The 19485-nt window shown below is 36.1% G+C and overlaps 1 protein-coding gene across 2 annotated transcripts in view; it reads right to left on the reverse strand.

The window, feature by feature from the left end:
* LOC108965426 overlaps positions 1-19485 on the reverse strand; it is a 67153-nt gene that overhangs the window by 23084 nt on the left and 24584 nt on the right. For both annotated transcript variants that reach the window (XM_018927836.1, XM_018927837.1), the window contains exon 2: positions 12523-12611. The gene's annotated coding sequence lies outside the window, so the exon portion shown is untranslated. The remainder of the gene's footprint in view (positions 1-12522; positions 12612-19485) is intronic.

Here is a 19485-nt window from a genome sequence, read left to right on the forward strand (position 1 = left end):
TGGGCTTTAATCTTTCACACAATACGCTCGATAGAACCTTATATGCGATATYGAGGAGGCTTATCCCACGGTAGTTGGCGCAGATTGTGGGGGCTCCTTTTTTGAGGAGTGGGCATAGCACACTTAAATTCCAATCGTTGGGCGTGCTTTCGTCCGACCATATTTTACAAAGAAGCTGATGCCTTATCAGCTCATCGCCGCCATGTTTGAATAGCTCGGCCGGCAATCCATCGGCCTCCGCCGCTTTGTTGTTCTTCAGGCGGGTAATTGCTATTCGAACTTCTTTCTGGTCGGGCAATGGAACGTCTGCTCCATCATTATCGATTGGGGAATCCGGTTCGCCTTCTCCTGGCGTTGTGCGTTCACTGCCATTCAGCAGGCTGGAGAAGTGTTCCCTCCATAATTTAAGTATGCTCTGGGCATCGGTAACTAGATCACCTTTTGGCGGTTCTACAAGAGTATGCTCCAATCTTGAAATCTTCTGCAAGCCGCCGCATTTTTTCGCAGAATTTTCGAGCATTACCCCTGTCGGCCAGCTTATCAAGCTCTTCGTACTCACGCMTTTCGGCCTCTTTCTTTTTCTGTCTGCAAATGAGTCTCGCTTCCCTCTTCTACTCTCGGCCTCTATCCCATTCCGCACGTGTTGTGGTCGATCGTAAAGTTGCGAGGTAGGCAGCCTGTTTTCTCTCCGCTGCGACACGGCACTCCTCTTCGTACCAGCTGTTCTTTTGTACTTTCCGAAAACCAATGGTTTCAGTTGCAGCTGTACGTAAGGAGTTTGAAATGCCGTCCCACAGTTCCCTTACACCGAGTTGTTGACGAGTGCTCTCAGAGAGCAGGAGTGCAAGCCGAGTAGAAAATTGTTCGGCTGTCAGTTGTGATTGCAGCTTCTCGACGTCGAACCTTCCTTGTGTTTGATGGCGTGCGTTTTTTGCTGCACAGAGGCGCGTGCGAATCTTGGCACATACTTTTATATAATCCCTCGATGAACAAAGACCAAACTCCATAAGTCACTCATTATTCCCGTCTTGCAATATGGTGCAGAGGCATGAACGATGACAACATCTGACGAGTCGACGTTACGAGTTTTCGAGAGAAAGATTCTGCGGAAGATGTATGGTCCTTTTCGCGTCGGCCACAGCAATTATCGCTTTTAATGGAACGTTGAACTGTACAATTTAAACGACAACATTGACATAGTTCCGTAAATTATGAGACAGCTACTACGTTGGCTACACTACAACTCAAAAAGTATTCGACACAATGCCCGACGGGGGAAGCAGAGGAAGGCCTCCACTCCGAAAGATCAGGCGGAGAAGGAAAAGCGGAACGACTGGCGCGCTGTTATAAACTCGGCTATAGCCGTGTAAGTGGTGTCTACGCCAATAAACATATAAATTCAATTCTAGTGACTCGCTCTTGTGAACTTTTCAGCTGACCTGGTATATTAAATATATTATATGTATATATGTATGTACATATATAAATAAATATACATATATAGGTTTGGGTTGGCAAAAGTAATTTCCACCCTACGGAATGTAAAAATGAGATATGACGTATGTATTTCATATTGACAAGTGCTTTAATTTAGTAAACGGCAGCAATGAATTACCTCTTTGCATAGGCATGTATTTTATTTTCATCACACCAGGATATTTGCATAAGAGCCATGTGTTTCGTAGTATATGTATAAGTAGATACTCGTATACATATAGTATAAAATATGTGAATGACATGCGTTCTTTGTAGACTCGATGTTACCGAATCACACGTGAGGATGCACGTATGAGTAACGACAAGCACATGTAAACAAAGTACTGGTGAATATTATTACGAAGCAGCAGTTCAAAACTATTTACATATGTATGTATGTATGTATATACGTACGTACATATGTATAAACCTGTCTCTTATACACATCTAGATGTGTATAAGAGACAGCACGTGAGGATGCACGTATGAGTAACGACAAGCACATGTAAACAAAGTACTGGTGAATATTATTACGAAGCAGCAGTTCAAAACTATTTACATATGTATGTATGTATGTATATACGTACGTACATATGTATAAACTATATGCTAACCGTATTTTAAGTCGGCTGCTACCGGCAAGTTAACTGATGAGGAAGTCCTTGGTGACGACTTTGTCATAATGCACTTCGGTCAAGTTCAACGAAGCAGACACTGAGCACTCTGAAGGTGACTGCAATGTTTCGACGAAGGACCTTACAAGTACGGCAAGTAATTTGAATATGAATGAAATAAACAAAAATATGTTGGAAAGTGAGGTAGAGAGAGAAAGAAGAGAAAGAGAGAGATAGAAAAAATTATATTAATATATGCGAATTAAACCGGTTTCATTAGCTCTAGAAATTTTTGGTCCAGAGCTTCTATGACAATACCTAAGCTACAGGCACAAATGTAGAGATTACAACAAAACACTATTAATCTAAATTGTAAGAGCTCTAAAATTTAGAACCGAAAGGAGTAAAGGTATGATTTTAATACCAATGGACGACGACAATTTGAAATGAGCGGGATACCCCGGCCCTTTCCCCCTACAATATAGTAGAATTAGATAGAAATTAAGAAGAATGGACTAGAGCAAGTATTAGACCAAGACTGAAAATCCGGAGCAACGTTTTAAAATACCCACTCATGGAAGCCGAATAGCATACTATGCACCATACCTTAATAATTCAATGCCGATTCAGAACAATTTTTGATATTATTAAAAAAAATATCAATGGAAAATGTTTCTTTAATTAGCAATAATATATTTCGACCCCATCTAGATATAAATTTAAGGTAGGTTCGACCATAGCTTCAGCGCTCTCCTGAACTGGTAACTGTGGACTCCAACTCTGGCAACCAGAGAAGACCCCGGATGAAGCCAATCAAGGAGGAGCTGGGGGTGCGTTACAAGGCGGCGGTGCGGATATGTAGCCGACATGAGGACAAGCCCAATCTAAAGGAAGAGGAGGTGAAACGGTTGGCCTTGTCCAAAGAGACGGTGAAAAACGGGCGGACATATTTGGTCACATGCAAATAATCTAGCGCTTCGGTTCCAGCGTTTGCGAACCGCATAGAGCAGCACATTGCTGAAAAGAGGCAGGGCCAGAAACCGAACCCAAGGCATAAATAGTGATCAGCACATTTTTCTCGGAGACGTTTTTTTACATTAATCTTTGTCAAATTTCGTGAAATTTCGTTGACGTGTCCAACCCGGAATAAAGTTTCTTAGACATCTCTAAATTAAAATTTATAACTGATCTTCTTTTTAGCTTTTAAAAGGGTGTAGGCAGGAGAGTATTCTACTTTTTGCCCTTAGCAAATATATGTACTTACATTTATGTAACTACAGATAGAAAACTAATATTTGCCAGCACTTTCAATGACCCAATTTATTACCCCAACTACATAAAGTGAAGAAAATATTGAATTGTAGGACACCTACTTGCATAAGTACATCCTTATGTATATATGTATGTATGTATATGAGTGCATACATAACTACTTTCATATCTTACATAATGTGAATGGCACGTAGAACTTTAGTAAAAGCAACAAATTCCTCTTCAATTGAGGCCGTTGTAATAAGCAACAACAACACGAAGCACTTTTGGAACACCATTCAGGAAACAATTTATGAGTAGTGCGAGCATATTTCATACAAATCCACTCAATTTAATTCCATTAAATTGATTGGCGATACCGGTGAAATACACGTAAAACACAACCTTTTGTAGATATATTATATATGTAGATATATAGGCAAATATATCTATATTTGTTTAGTAAATGAGTACGAATGTTTATTGCTTTTTGAAATGTATCGACTGCAACGCGTTGTGCTGTGCAGTTTATTATACGGAATTATGTGTGGAATACAATGCTCGAGACAGACTGCAAACGACATCAGTCGAATATTAAAATACACACGTTCTTATCGACGGACCTATTTTGACAGCTGCACGACTACACGACTGCAGGCCGACAGTTGTCGTTCTCGCTAACTTCAATTTGATTATATATTTGCCAACGACAGTAGGACGACAGTAGAGTTGAGAGTAGAATGGAAGATAGAGAGATGAGTTAGAGTGGTGATGCCACTAATATGTAAAATGTAAAATTACTCAAAGCTYTAACAAACCTGACGTTATTTTACAAATAAAAGCATAAAATAGCTCTGTTATATCATTTATAATAACAATTGATAATTTAAAACAAATAAATTTACCTGTGTATTTACTTCTTTTTTACTTAAAAAATTCACTTTGAACAAAATATTAAAATTTCATTGAAGTGCAAAGTATTAGTATGGCCACAACGAAATTGTGTACATGCAAAATGGACAACTGCGTTGTTTTGTGTACATGCCGGCCATTGTTATGTTGCTGACCTCTCACAAACGTTTATGTAGTAGGATTCACAACGCCATTTTCAGTTCACTGTCGTGCTGCTGCAGTCTGTCGCGAGCATTGTGTTCCGCACATTAGTTTGTGACTCGTGCCATAAGCCAACCGACGTACTAGTCAACCAGACGCCCGACTTCGTAATTTCCCATTGTGGTCCAGCATTGGCAATTGCCAGAGCGCGTTGTCACAGAGTAAATAAATTATTTATCTGTATAAATAAATGTCTTATACAGTATATGAAGTGCACTTACAAACATTCATTTATATGTATGAGGTAATGGACGCCTACGCAGCCGTAAACTTGTAAATATATATGCAATATAACTGTAGTGTTTGCGGTTTATGCTCACATTCTTTTGCAGTGTCAGAGTAATATTTCTGCGTAAGAAACACTGTTGGATGAGCTTCAAAAAGACTTTCTTGAGACTTTCTACTGTATGATGCCGGAAATCGGTTGTAACTTCTCATATCAAAAAACATTTTCAAATCTTGCGAAGTTAATATACATAGTTACACAAAAATTAAACTCTGCAGGTCTTTCTCCATTGGTCGCAGTCGCTTATGAAAGCTGTGGGATAGCCAATTAGTCCCAATCTGTGAGTAGAACTGACTTTTACATTGTTAAAGCTGTTCAATTAGTTTAGACAAATAAGATGCTGATTGACTTATCCGGTTTGGTATTCCCTATCACTTAACTTAGCTTCAATAATTTGTATTTGACATCTGTCAAATAATACTTTGTTTTTGTTGTATTCCTTGTAATTGGTAGGTAAATAACACTAACGAGTTATAATGCAACTTATGTCTAAACAACATTTATAAATCGTTCAACTTTATTACGAAAACTTATGATCAACATAATAGGCCTACTGAGTGTATTATTCAAAACACCATCACCCATCTTGAGACCCAGCGATCATTATTGGATAATATTTGACGGAATAGACCATGTCCAGAACGCAGTGAAGATAGAATTGCAGCTATAGATGAGAGTATGCACGAAGCCCGTGGAGAGTCGATTCGGTGCCGTTCGCAGCAACTCGGACTCATGTATGGAACGACTTGACATACTTTACGTCGAGATTTAAAATAGAAAGGGTATAAAATAAAGCGTGTGCAAGAACTGAAGGCGCTTGACCTTCTTAGGCGACATTGCTTCGATATATTATATGAGCTCTTGAAAATTTCCAAAAAGATCTGACGTTTTCGAGCCAAATTTTGTTCAGCAATGAGCTCATTTCTGGTTCAATGAGCATGTAAACAAGCAAAACTGCAAAATTTGGGACAAAGAGCAAAATAAAGATATTCAAGAACTTCCATTTCATTCAGAAAAAAACGGTTTGATGTGGTTTGTGGGCCGGTGGAATCATTGGTTCATATTTCTTCAAAAACGCTGCCGGTAAGAATGTAACCGTCTATTTAAAGTCTGAAATTGCAGCTCTCGGCGACATTTGGTTTCAACAAGATGTCACGCCTTCTCACACATCACACCAATCAATGGATTTATTGAGAGAACATTTCGGTGAGTAGATAAGTTCCGTTAGACTTTTTTCTGTGGGAAGATGGAAAATTTACAGTCCATGCTTCGATTCAGGAATTGGAGCAAAATTGATCATCGAAAACTGATCTCAACGGTCCATCTGAGACTTAGCCCCGGCCAAGATTTGAAAGAGATAATTTTCGAATAATAACTGCCAGGAAAATCTTCTTTCCAGTGATAATAAACATTTCCCATTAAATTTGATGTTCACGTGTTTGTATTTTCAAAAGCAGGATACCTCGAAACCTGTAGCTGTCTTACAAACTGACTAACCAACCTCAGGCAACGCTATAATCTACGAATAAAATTTTCAGATCCAACTACTATAACGTCCATACAAATACATACGTATGTATGTAGCTTCCATATAAACTTATCGATCCAAATCAAGTTCTTGTATGGAAACTCATTTATTCGATAGATTTTTATACTCTCGCAACAAAGTTGCTAAGGAGAGTATTATAGTTTTGTTCACATAACGGTTGTTTGTAAGTCCTAAAACTAAAAGAGTCAGATATTATATATATCAAAGTGATCAGGGTGACGAGTAGAGTTGAAATCCGGATGTCTGTCTGTCCGTGCAAGCGGTAACTTGAGTAAAAATTGAGATATCATGATGAAACTTGGTACACGTATTTCTTGGCTCCATAAGAAGGTTAAGTTCGAAGATTGCCGAAATCGGCCCACTGCCACGCCCAAAAAATTACGAAAAACAAAAACCTATAGTGTCATAACTAAGCCATAAATAAGGATATTAAAGTGAAATTTGGCACAAAGGATCGCATTACGTAATTTTTTTGGAAAAGTGGGCGTGGCCCCACCCCCTACTAAGTTTTTTGTACATATCTCGGAAACTACTATAGCTATGCCAACCAACCTCTATAGAGTCGTTTCCTTCAGGCATTTCCAGACAGTTCAAAAATGGAAAAAAAGGATAATAACCACGCCCACCTCCCATACAAAGGTTATGTGGAAAATCACTAAAAGTGCGTTAACCGACTAACAAAAAACGTCAGAAACACTAAATTTTACGGAAGAAATGGCAGAAGGAAGCTGCACCCAGACTTTTTTTAAAATTGAAAATGGGCATGGCGACGCCCACTTATGGACCAAAAACCATATCTCAGGAACTACTCTACCGATTTCAATAAAATTCGGTATGTAATATTCACCCTGATGGCATGTACGAAATATGGGTGAAATCGGTTCACAACCACGCCTTCTTCCAATATAACGCTATTTTGTATTCCATCTGATGCCTTCTCTGTATAATATATACATTAGGAACCAATGATGATAGCGGAATAAAACTTTACACAAATACGTTATTTGAGCTGAGGTATCCTTTGTGGAAAAATTGTCGTGATCGGACTATAACTTTTCAATAAAATTAAGAAAAAATTAAAATACAATTCAATACTCAAAGTACACAAATTGATCTAATCTAATTAATTTTACAGCAAAATAAAAAAATATGTATTGTAAATGATGGATGATGAAATCTCGATTATCACTTTATCATGCTAGAGTATAAAATGTTCGGTGATACCCGAACTTAGTTCTTCCTTACTTGTTTATTTATGAAATTTATGAAGGATGTCATAGTCATCGTCTATCAATGCCTCAAAATTGTTTCCGACATACATACAAGCATAAATACGTAAGTAAATATCCACATAGCATATTACAAAATATATGTATGCGATAATAGATACAGCAAATAGATTGAGTTATGCAGATTACATAGAGTGAGTTTTCTTTCACGTTATTTTTGTGTGCATGCAAATTATAATATTTTCCTCACAATCAATAAATTGCGCATCTCATATCCCATTTCAATATAACTGGACACACATTTATCTCTATCCATTAACTTACTCATTCACTTAGTGACATTTAAGTAAATCTACTAAGTGACGTAAATTCTATAATAAAGCCATATCAATTATCGCCATTAAATAATAATAAAGTAAAAAAATTTATATGTAAGTATGTAGGTGCCATGAGGGTATGTACCAGGGAGGGTCGTATTTTTCGAAATCAAAAAACACAATAGTTGCACTTATTTCGTTCCAAGCTACATTTAGGATGATCCTTTGAATAGCGACAAAAAATTTCCTAGACGCGAAGGCAATGTTAACAAAGCCAACAGAAAATGCTCGCAATAATAATGCGGCACAGCTAGATAAGAGAAGGTAAGCTGAAGATCAGCAGAGCTATACAATGATGTCAGTCTGTTGGTCTGGTGATTCTGTCCTTAATTATTCAGTTACAATGGATAGAAATGGTTTAATTTTATAGCTAATAGCTAATTTCTATAGCTTTGTAATAATTGAAAAAGTTCCTAACTAGTATTTTTTATTTATTTTAAGCCCATGAAGCATATTCAAGCGAATTGAAAACATTTATTAAATATACGAACACTCCAGCAAATCGGGTGACTAAGCATTGGGGACAATAAAAAGTCAAAATGTCTCCACGAATGAAAATTACATAAAAAAAAGTCAATGCCTTCAACTACAAGTGACGTAAATTGGTACTAAGCTAGAAATTGGAACTAATTGGTACCTATGCTCTGCGGTGAAACATTAAATTAAAAATATAAACTGAATTTGAATTTACATAAGCTTTCAATATTGTAATTTTGCTTTTAGTAAGGGGATATTCTAGTCTAGAATTTTGAAAAAATCGATTTTTTTTTTGCATATTCTCAAAGACTGGACCTTTGAGTCTACTATTTTCAACACTTCTGACATGATTTCTCAAGTTCTAATGAACCGATTAACTTGAAATTTTTTGTGGACCTTCTTTATATATCTCTCTATGGTTGGAACTAAGATTATTAAAAAATTTTGTTTTTTAGTATTTTTAAAAACTTTTGATCTTTGCCAAAAAACGGGCAAAAAATTCAAACAGCCGCCATTTACTGAAAAAAAAAATTTTATTTATCCTAATTAAGACGATAACGGCATTGTACTGATTAAAAATTGTTTTTTTTTTCAGATCATCCAAACTTTTGGAATCGTGTCAGGAAGGGCGCACCCTTATTTTCAAACCCCGCCACGCCACCACGTCGGAATTAATCAAATTATCATAATTTTTTTTTTTTTTTTGGATTCTTAAAAAATCAATAAATATCTGATAAAAAATTGGATAGTAAAAATGTTCTTAGTTTTTTTTTGTATTGGACTTTAAAAAATGCCTTTAAATAGCATTTCTAGATTAGAATACCCCCATAATAAAACAATCTGACTGGTCACTCGAAAACCCTCACTCACTTTGACTTCATAACGGATCACTTGGACTATGGACCGCCAAACCGACCTATGGCGGCTCTTTCTCTACCCATATACTGATGAGAGAGTTTTGGAGTGAGAAGAGCTTCTTTATAGATGGGTCACAGTTTGGGGGGAAGGTTGGTAGAGGCGTTTATTCTATCAACTCAAGCTGCAGACTTCCTGATTATTGCAGTGTCTTTCAATTCGAGGCTGCAGCCATTAAAGTAGCAGTAGATTGACTGCTCCGAAGTGCAGTCTCCTTCACAGAAGGAAGAAGCTTGGCCAGCGCTGGGCCATCATCCATACACACGCTGTCGGAAAAGCCTTTTTGCCCAAGAGCGATCGCAAGAGATCTAGTTAACTGTTTGCCTTCAATAAGGCTCCCTAGATTTGGGGCTTTCCACGGATCATTGCCCTATTGGTGTTCACGCAGTAAGGCTTGGAGTCCTACCAGATGCCTTCTGTAGAAGCTGTATGGAAGAAGATAAGGTGGAAGCAAGACAACACTTCCTTCTTAACCGTCTCGCTTTTGGGTGATCACGACACACTTGGGAGCGCACCACTTAACCTTTCACAACCATCTGATCAAAATTGACTGAGCCCCCAAATCGAATCTATAAAACAAATTTCCTTGATGGGTGTAAGATATAACGGAGTATCTCATAATCTCTTAGGCATCGACTCAACATATTTCGGTTATTGATCTACCAAAAGACCTGAATTTACATTCATTCAAGGCATCATTAGTGTTTGTCTGGCGATTTTTTCGTCCACGTAAAAAAGTTTAACAACGATTTCGATGGGCATTTTGTGTTTCCAAGTGAATCATAGCTACGAAATCATTGAAAATCTTGCAGAACTGTTTTAGAGAGTGTAGTTTAACACAAAGAAAAGTATTTTAGTGGCACACAGCATACAGGGAAGAACATGAAGTCATCAAATACTTCAAAAAAGCAAGTCGTTCAGCCAGCTCATGTATTAATTTTAACATTATGTTTCTTTATGGACTCAGGCTGGAACTTCTAAAAAAAAAAATAAAACAAAAATTCAAAGTTCTAAAATATTCCGTACAACAATGAACTACCCTAATGTGCATATATGAAGTCATACCCGTCTATGGCAGCCGAAAAAGCTTATCGAAAAATCAATTGTTTAGTTACCAATAAATTTTATTATTTATTATATTGAATCAGGAAATCGTTAGCATATTCCAAATAAAATATGCCTTTATATTAAAAATATTTACACAAGCTTCTACATACATGTGTACACATAACGGCGCATTTATGAATGTGTTCTGACACATGCCGTTATCACATTTACTTTATGCATCTTCACGGAAGCAAACGATGCAGAATTAATTCAATTAACAAATTTCAGAGTCATCACATGTTACGGAGTTTGCTGAACTCTGCTTATTTAATTATGAAATTCATCATAAAACAACAAAAAATACATAGTATTATCGTACATAAAGTACGTAATATCAATTGGCAATAAAATTAATATGCATAGTGGGCATTCACATGAGTGAACATAATATTATGAATATACAGATGCACTATAAGAAATTTTGCATGCATCTGAGTAATCAAAGTGCATTCCAAAATATTAAGAAAATGAAATAAAAACAAGAAAAAACGTTAACTTCGGTTGCACCGAAGCTAAATACCCTTCACAGGTGCATTTATGTTAGTAACTATAGGTTCAGTTTGTATGGAAGCTATATGCTAAAGTTAACCGATTGGACCAATTTCTTCGGAGATTACATTGTTGCCTTAGAAAATTATCTATACCAAATTTCGTGAATATGTCTTGTCAAATGTGAAAGCTTTCCATACAAGAACTTGATTCCGATCGTTCAGTTTATATGGCAGCTATATGTTATAGTGGTCCGATATCGGCAGTTCCGACAAATGAGTAGCTTCTTGAAGAGAAAATGGTGTTTGCAAAATTTCAAAACGATATCTTAAAAACTGAGGGACTAGTTCGTATATATACAGACAGACGGACAGACAGACAGACGGACATGGCTAAATCGAATCAGCTCAACATACTGATCATTTATATATATACTTTATAGGGTCTCCGACGCTTTCTTCTGGGTGTTACAAACTTCGTGACAAAATTAATATACCCTGTTCAGGGTATAATAACAATATTTGTATCAACATTTCAATCCATACATGGACATAATTCTTAAATTCATTTTTTCTTAATTTACTTTGACAAAAAGTAAGTCGGAGTTCGTAAATGGTCGTAATGGATCACTGCTACGCCCATAAAACGTCATCAACTGTAAACGAATAAAGTGCCATAACCAAGCATTAAAATAAGTTATAGAACTCTTATTAAGCAAAAGGGATTGAAGTAGTTAAGGACACTTGTGGGCTAAAAATTTTTATAAAGCGGGCGGGGGTAAGCAAATAATGCCTCTTGAGTATACTTCCCTACAGCTAAAAATTTTCCAAATCCAACCAAAAGTGCTTAAGCTCCAAATACCGAAATTGTGGACTTCAGTATCTATAGTTGACTTTTGACCGAAAATATCGGTCAATGTATGAGATATACAATTAAAATTCAGAGAAATCGTCTACTACTAATAGTATCGTGGTATATTAAAAATGTGTTGGATCGGGTCAATACTTCCACGTGACTTTATACCACATATATCGGGCAATATCTGAGTCAATGAAATGAAGAGAGGGTGTTTTACTCATAACAGTGTATATTTGTGTTAAAACTTGACCTAACCGCTATATAACTAATTTAAAAATTTTCGAACATCGAACTGGCTGTACCCCATATGATTGGTGATTGTATGTACCTTACATACATCGCAATAGACTGCCTGAAATTTGACTCACTTTTTTAAAGGCGTTTTTCTCGAAACTACTTTTTTCCACACGGTACCGGCATTATCTCAAGTTCTGTACAACCGATTTACTTGAAATTTTGTGTGAGCCTTCTTTATATAATCCTTTATCGTTCCTACCAGCATAGTGTCAAAATTTTTGTTTTTAATATTTTAAAAAAATTCAGTCGCCATTATTCCAAAAAAAATTTTGTTCGTGTTCCCTGAAGTAGGGGCTATAACAGAATCCTTACTGACTAAGAATTTCTTCTGATTTTTTTTTTTTTTTCAGACCACCAGGAGAGTCAGGATCAATATCACCAGGATGCACTCAAACGATCATACTTTTTCATCACTTTATCATATCTTATAATCGTTTATATGTATCAGTAGCAGTAAAAGATATTTAAATAAAATTTTACCCACCTTATTTTTTATACATTCATTTGTTAATACGTGTATCAACGTATAAAGCTCCAGAATGAGCTAGAAATTATGACCAAGGTTTCACTTTTCTGCAAGAAAACGAAAAACATAATAATTAATATACATACAAGTATACATACAAGTATATTAATATATTTATGAAAGTGATAAATATTTTTTTTATTTTTATTTTTTTAATATGAAATTTGCTAAACTTTACCACCCAGTTGGGAGGAAATCCACTCTATCAATTCAAAGCAAACTGTTAGTATACAATCATGTTCTAAACCCAGTTTGGGGTTACGGATCCCATTGTTCAGAACTGATCACTATAGCATACATTGTGGCAAGAAAGTGACCTGGAAACAAATGTAAATAAAATGCAAATGTCAAAAAAGTCTTGCGGTATTTTCGCTAGTTGGCGCTGAGAGCGCGTAGTTCTAGTTTTGTTCGTCGTATCGGGTCATACTATACTTTTTTGGAAAGCTCATTTCACGCGGTAACACATGTTTGATTGATTGTCGTTTCTTTTAAGCCGTAAAGTGAGTTATAGCGTTGCCAACATGGAGCAAAATAAAGAGAAAATACTGCATATTTTACAGTACTATAATACTCATCAATAAGAATTGTATAAACAATTGAAAATTCAATTGTAAAAATACCGCAAGACTTTTTTGACAACCTAATATTTAATTATTCATCAATATTTACGAGTATTTTGTCACCCCCCGCTACAAACACTTTTCATAAGCATTTTTTGACCTTTTTTGACCGATGATTGTTGGTTTGTTAGCATGTCAAACTCATAAACCCATGTCTCATCGGCAGCTATAAACCTCTCCATGAATGTGGAATCGGAATTCGCTTGAGTACAACAAGACATTTTTATGGTACTCTTTTTGAAAAAAATTCGCAAGCAAGAACGAGTTTCCTACCCGAAATATCCACCAAAATCATTCGAATTGACCCACGAGAGAAGTCGAGCTCTCTTGTCATCTCTCTAACACTTGCCTGAAGAATTTCATGCACCGTATCCTTAACTTGTTTAAAATTTGCATTAGTTGAAAACGTCGAAGACCGTGCAGAACGAGGCTTGTCTTCAATGATCTCTCGATCGTTTTTGAGAGCTTTTTACCACTCATCGGCCGCAAACCTTTCCCAACATTTGCAACGATTCTGCGCACAAAATTCGCTTATAAATACAATATTTGAGACAAATTCTTTGTTCGATATTTTTATCCACTCAAGCAGCTCCCGTAAACAAATCGGCGCTCATATTTGGCATAGTAATTAAGAACATTAAATTAAATTTAGAAAATTAACCGACCGATCAAAATCAAGTTCCTGCACGGAACCTTCTTTATTTGTTACCGAAATTATTTTTATTTAATTTTATTTTTTTTTTTTTTTTCATATTGTTTTATTTTATTTTGACAACTTGAGAGCAGGTGCAACGTCATCCAAAATTCATTAATGTCCACAAATCGTCGCTTTGAGTTCAAGCCAATGAGACTTTTTTTTTTTTTCGATTGTTAATACGGTTTTTGGTTATGTTGTGTGTTTGCTCACCATTTTTAACTTGTTTCTACTGTATTATTTACGAGCGTGTTGCAATAACGCGTTTTCGAAACAAAAATTCGCAAAAATTAGCTAAACAAATAGAAACGGTAACACAAGTAGTAATAGCTGTCATAAAACTAAATGTAAAACAGACGAAAATCTAAATAATGTGTGAAGATCATTTATTGCTGCAGCAATACGCCAAACGGCAATCAATGTTTTGCTAATAAACGAGGCGTTAAGTTTGAGAGTGTGGAATGCCAGCGCTAAAACTTAACAAAAAAGAAGGAAAACAAGAAATTCAAAAAGAAGAAAACACGCGTGTAAAAGTTGCATGTGAATATAAATACGAAAACACAAATAAACAAAAAAAAATTGCATTTTGAACAAATATTGCGCACTTCGCCACATCTGCATGCAAATTAGAGTTTAAGCTATTTTTCATGTGCTAATTCGCTAAGGGAAATATGGTAGCTGCAGGAAAAGCTCGTGAACCACAAAATGCCTACAATGCAATACATTCACTACACATTTCTTCTTGTCCGAGCAAATATGCATGCAAATGAGTTTATAATGAGCGCTTCGGACTTGCGAAAAAGCAACAAAAACACAAAGTGACAAGTCTTATTTGTTGAAGCGCGACAGACTCTATATGTCTATGGCTAATTTGCAAAAATCTTACAAGTTATCGCATTTGAAAGGTTTCCACACATGACAAGGCATTCGGAAAAATATAAAACCTTGTGCAAAGAGGCTTGCAAACCTGCTTTTAACTTATGCAAATAAGAAATATTAGAAATATATACGTACAGGGGAGAAATGGAGCATGTTTGACACGCTAATAATAAAAAAAAAGAAACAAAATGGTCGCTTGACAAATGCGTATTGTAACTGTGAAATACGAGTATTTGCATCGTAAAAATACAAAGCAAAGTTCGATGACCCGATTGCTGGATTACGACATTACATACTTGTGCTTCACTGATTAGATGGAAAATAAATATCAATTAAAGGAAGGTTAATTAATAATTTAGTTGGTGAAGCCTACTTATGAAAATTGGTTCATTTCGAGGTTCCGTACTTTCTAAAGAAAAAACATAAAAACCTTGATGGAGAATATTTATTAGCTTTCGAAAGAACATTATTTGCGGTTTATTTTTTGAAGATTATCTCTTTCTAAAGTTAGCCGCGGCTGTGTCTCAGGACGGAAACTGGAACGGATGGGCCCAGTTTTCGTTGGCTCGTTCGTCACAAGCGAATTACACGCGTGATGTTGTGCTCCAAGGCCTGAACCGAAGCGGGATCGTCCGCATATACTTTAGACTTTTTATATCCACACAGGAAAATATCTAACGGTGTGCTATCCCACAGTCTCGTTGGCCTATCGATCGGCTGACTGGTGAAATTATCTGCTCACCAAAGTCTGTGCATCAGAAAACCCTTGGAGCGGATACAGCGACTTATTCTCTATATAATTGGAACGCTAAGAGCTAACGTTATAGCTTATGTAATTAACAACAACGCAACTCTTTCCTTCAAAATATTTTCTCAAATCTAATTTATGAAGTCATCGTTTTAGTAAAAAAAACATTGAATATTAATATGACATAACCTAACTTTACATTGATAATTACTAACGATGACATTTCATTTGCTTTTGGCGGATATTAAAAAAAATACACTTTCGCAAATGGCGCCAAACATAAAAACAGCGTCACAAAAGTTTCGTCATCATGAAAAAGCAAAGAAAATTTCTATTAATATTATAAGAGCTCGCCTGCATAAATTCCAGTGTGGTCTCATAAATTTAGTAATGGTCGTAGGAGGGCAAATTTGGAACAGAAAAAGTTATTTTATTCATTATAAAATCATTAGAAGGAAATTGTGAAAGTAGACATAAAAAAAAAAAAATTAAAAAAATAAAAAAAAATTGAGACTTGAAAAGTGAAAGTTTTTATCCCTCTAAATATTTACAAAGTTTTTATTTGAGCTAGAAAACGACAAGTTGAAATATAAATCACCGAACAATGCAATGAAAATTCTTTCAAATATTTTTTTTTTTAATTCCCGCATGTCGCTCAAGCAATAATTCACCACATTAACTCGAAAAACATTAGAACCAAAGTGTCGCAGTTTGAGTATTGCTGAGGGGCAGTTAGGTCCTTATGTTCTATGGAGTCGTTATGAGGTGGAGGGCTCTAGAAAATACCACACTTGCAAAGAAGCTCGAGAACATTCAACGGGCGGCGCTCATCAGCATGTGTGGTGCAGTAAGGTACACTCCAACCATGGCGCTTAACGTCGTCTTGCGCGTAGTGCCTATAAACATCGTTGGAAAGTGTATGGCTGCGAAAGTTGCTATCAGACTCATAGAATCTGGGTTCTTAAAAGAACACGTTTCTGAACACTCGTATATCCTCACACACTTTGGACTTAATGCCGGATCACTTGGATCATGGAATCGTCAAACCGCACTATGGTGGCTTCGTTTTGGCCCATATACCAACTAGGGAGTTGTGGGTTGGAAGAAGGCGTTGGAGGATAGGGGCAGTGAGCTTCTCTACATATGGGTCAAAGCTTGAAGCGAAGGTTGATGGAGGGATTTGCTGTCAGGAACTCTCTATCTAATATAGCTTCAGACTTCTTGACTCCAAGCCGAGATTGAAGCAATTAAAGTAGCAGTAGATTAACTCCGGAGTACAGCATCCTTCAGAGAAGTGACTATTCACTCAGAGAGCAGAGCGGCTCAACTCATTAATAGTGTGTTCAGGGTTTTTGTAGAGTGTCTAATCTCGCTATCAATAGCATTGAGTCTTTTTGTGATAAAACTGGTATGGCTGCCAGGACCAGATGATAAATACCTGGAAGCGCATACCTATATTATAATATATAACCTATAATATAACAGTCTACATGCGATATTTGATCAACCATCTAGGCTAACCTAACCTAGGATACATAGATCGACTGGTCTTTAGTTTAAATTTAGTTTAGTTTATTAAATTTGAACTGAATTATTAGTCATATAATACATTAACACTTTTTGCTAACTTTAAGAGCGGCTTGAATTCTAATTTTCATAACCAATCTAGTCCTTTGAACTACGCAGTTCCTAGATATATAAACGAGTTTTAAATTAGATTGGTAAGAAGCATAGTAGGTACATCAGCGCCTCTCCTGCCTACTTTCTTGCACTTTCTTCTTGTATCGCCGTTACTAACGCCCATCCGGTTCGTTTCTGATGCCAGTAGGTTGTGACCTGTCATTAAGACAACAACCATCCAACAGTCCTTTAAACGCAGTATGACTAAACAGCATGCTGGTTTTACTTCGAGACTCTATCTCATGATCTTGGCGATCTTAACTGTCTTTAAGGCGTTGCATTTCCCCCTGACGCTGATGCTCTTTCGAGAATTGTATTGTTTATAAATTTTCATGACATACATAAGTATGTATTAACTGTACTAATTCGGCAAAGAGACAGATGGCACTTTGACAATCTCATCAGCTTTTCGTTTCCCAGAATACCTTTGTCATTTCGGTTTAAACAATTATTTATTTATCTTGCGTCAGCTGACTTTCAATATCCAATGTGACAGTTGCGGCTGCCAACATAGTTTTCGCTGTTAGATAATTTTAATTTTAACTTCATATGTATGTTTGTATGTAAGGATTTGGCGAAGATATTTACAAATAAAATACGATAATTGAATCAATTTCAAAAACTATTATCAACTCTTCAAATATCATTCTTTTATGTATGTACATACATATATACGTATGTAATATATATGTATATAACATGTGTGTAAAGTACTTCGAAAAAGAGCTTTAAGCGAGAAATCTCTTGGAAAATTTAATCGCAAATGCAAAACGCACATAAAAGTCCTTACTTCAGTTGATACTTTTATATGGATCCATATGTATGCACATACATATATGGATGTCCACATCCAGGTAGATAGAAAGCGTAACGAAATATACGTATGTATATGTATATATAGATTAATATTTGGCTGTATGCATACATACATATATGATAGTTGTCTGTATACAACGGCAAGAGACGAGGTTACTACTCTCTGGGTCACATAAGAAATCAATAAATCAGTGGTCTATAGAAAATTTACCGCATTAGCGATATTGTGTGAGTTTAATATGTGTATACACATGTAAATAATATATAATATGATTTTAATATTTGTAGAAATGTAGCAGATATCACAGCCTACAAAAATGTTATTATCAATATCAGAGCAAAATATGCACTAACTAGATATACATACATACAAATGCACTTTTGTATACATCATACATATAAATAAATATGTACATAATATATATACTCGTATATGACGTACACATTCATACAAAGTGTCTACAGTTTTGCATATAATATTTATGGAATCGCAATAAAAATATCCCCCTGTACATAGTACATACTATATACACGGCATAGTTGAAATTCTATAAAGCATATATGTATGTATATACCAAAGTGAATTTGTATGTTTGTTGTCACACAGTTATTTGCACATCTTTGTGTTTGCACACGCAGTGCGTCGCATCTATTCAAAATCTTCTTCAATTCTTTCGTATGTCCGCAATGTTATCAGTTGATGCTTTTGCAAACTTCATAGAATATTTATGTACACGTCGAAAGTATACGATCTCCGCAGTCAAAACAATGAAGCCGAGGGCACAGGTTCGAAATGAGGGTCTCAGCCGGCATGATACAATCAATTTCCGGCATTGTTGTTGCTTGTCAATGCTGCGGCTAGTGGCCTCCATAGAAAAGATGATATGTACATATGTATGTATTAAAGGGGGGATACATTCCGAAGTTCCATACTTTTTTAAAGAAAAAACACAGAAACTACAAATTTAATGATGAGTGTTTGTTATCATTTTAAATGTTGGCCGCGGCTAGATCTCAGACGGTACATCCGTTTAATGCAATTTTTCGAGCATTTCGAGTGATGTTTTGCTCCAAGACCTATGCAAATAAAAGCGGGAATTGTATGTATAAATTTTAGATTTTACACATCCCCAAAACGGTAAATTATCTGCTGACCAAAGTGTTCTCTCAATAAATCCATTGATTGATGGGATGTGTAGGAATTGGCGCCGTCTTGTTGAAAAATGAATCTCGTCAAGTCGGTTATCATGGTGCGATAACGGTCACCATTGATGGTTACCTTCTCATCGACGTCATTTTTGAATAAATGTGGACAGATGATTCCACCGGCCCACAAACCACACCATAAACCGTTGTTTTTTCTAGGTAAAATGGCAGATCTTGAGTCTTTTTAGGTTGCTCTTCGTCCCAAATGCGGCAATTTTGCTTCACATACCCATTTGAACAAAATCGAAAATGTTCGATCTTTTTGGAACTTTCAAGAG

This window comes from Bactrocera latifrons, unplaced genomic scaffold, assembly GCF_001853355.1.
Source record: "Bactrocera latifrons isolate USDA-ARS-PBARC rearing strain unplaced genomic scaffold, ASM185335v1 scaffold_14, whole genome shotgun sequence".
NCBI classification, from domain to species: Eukaryota; Metazoa; Arthropoda; class Insecta; order Diptera; family Tephritidae; genus Bactrocera; species Bactrocera latifrons.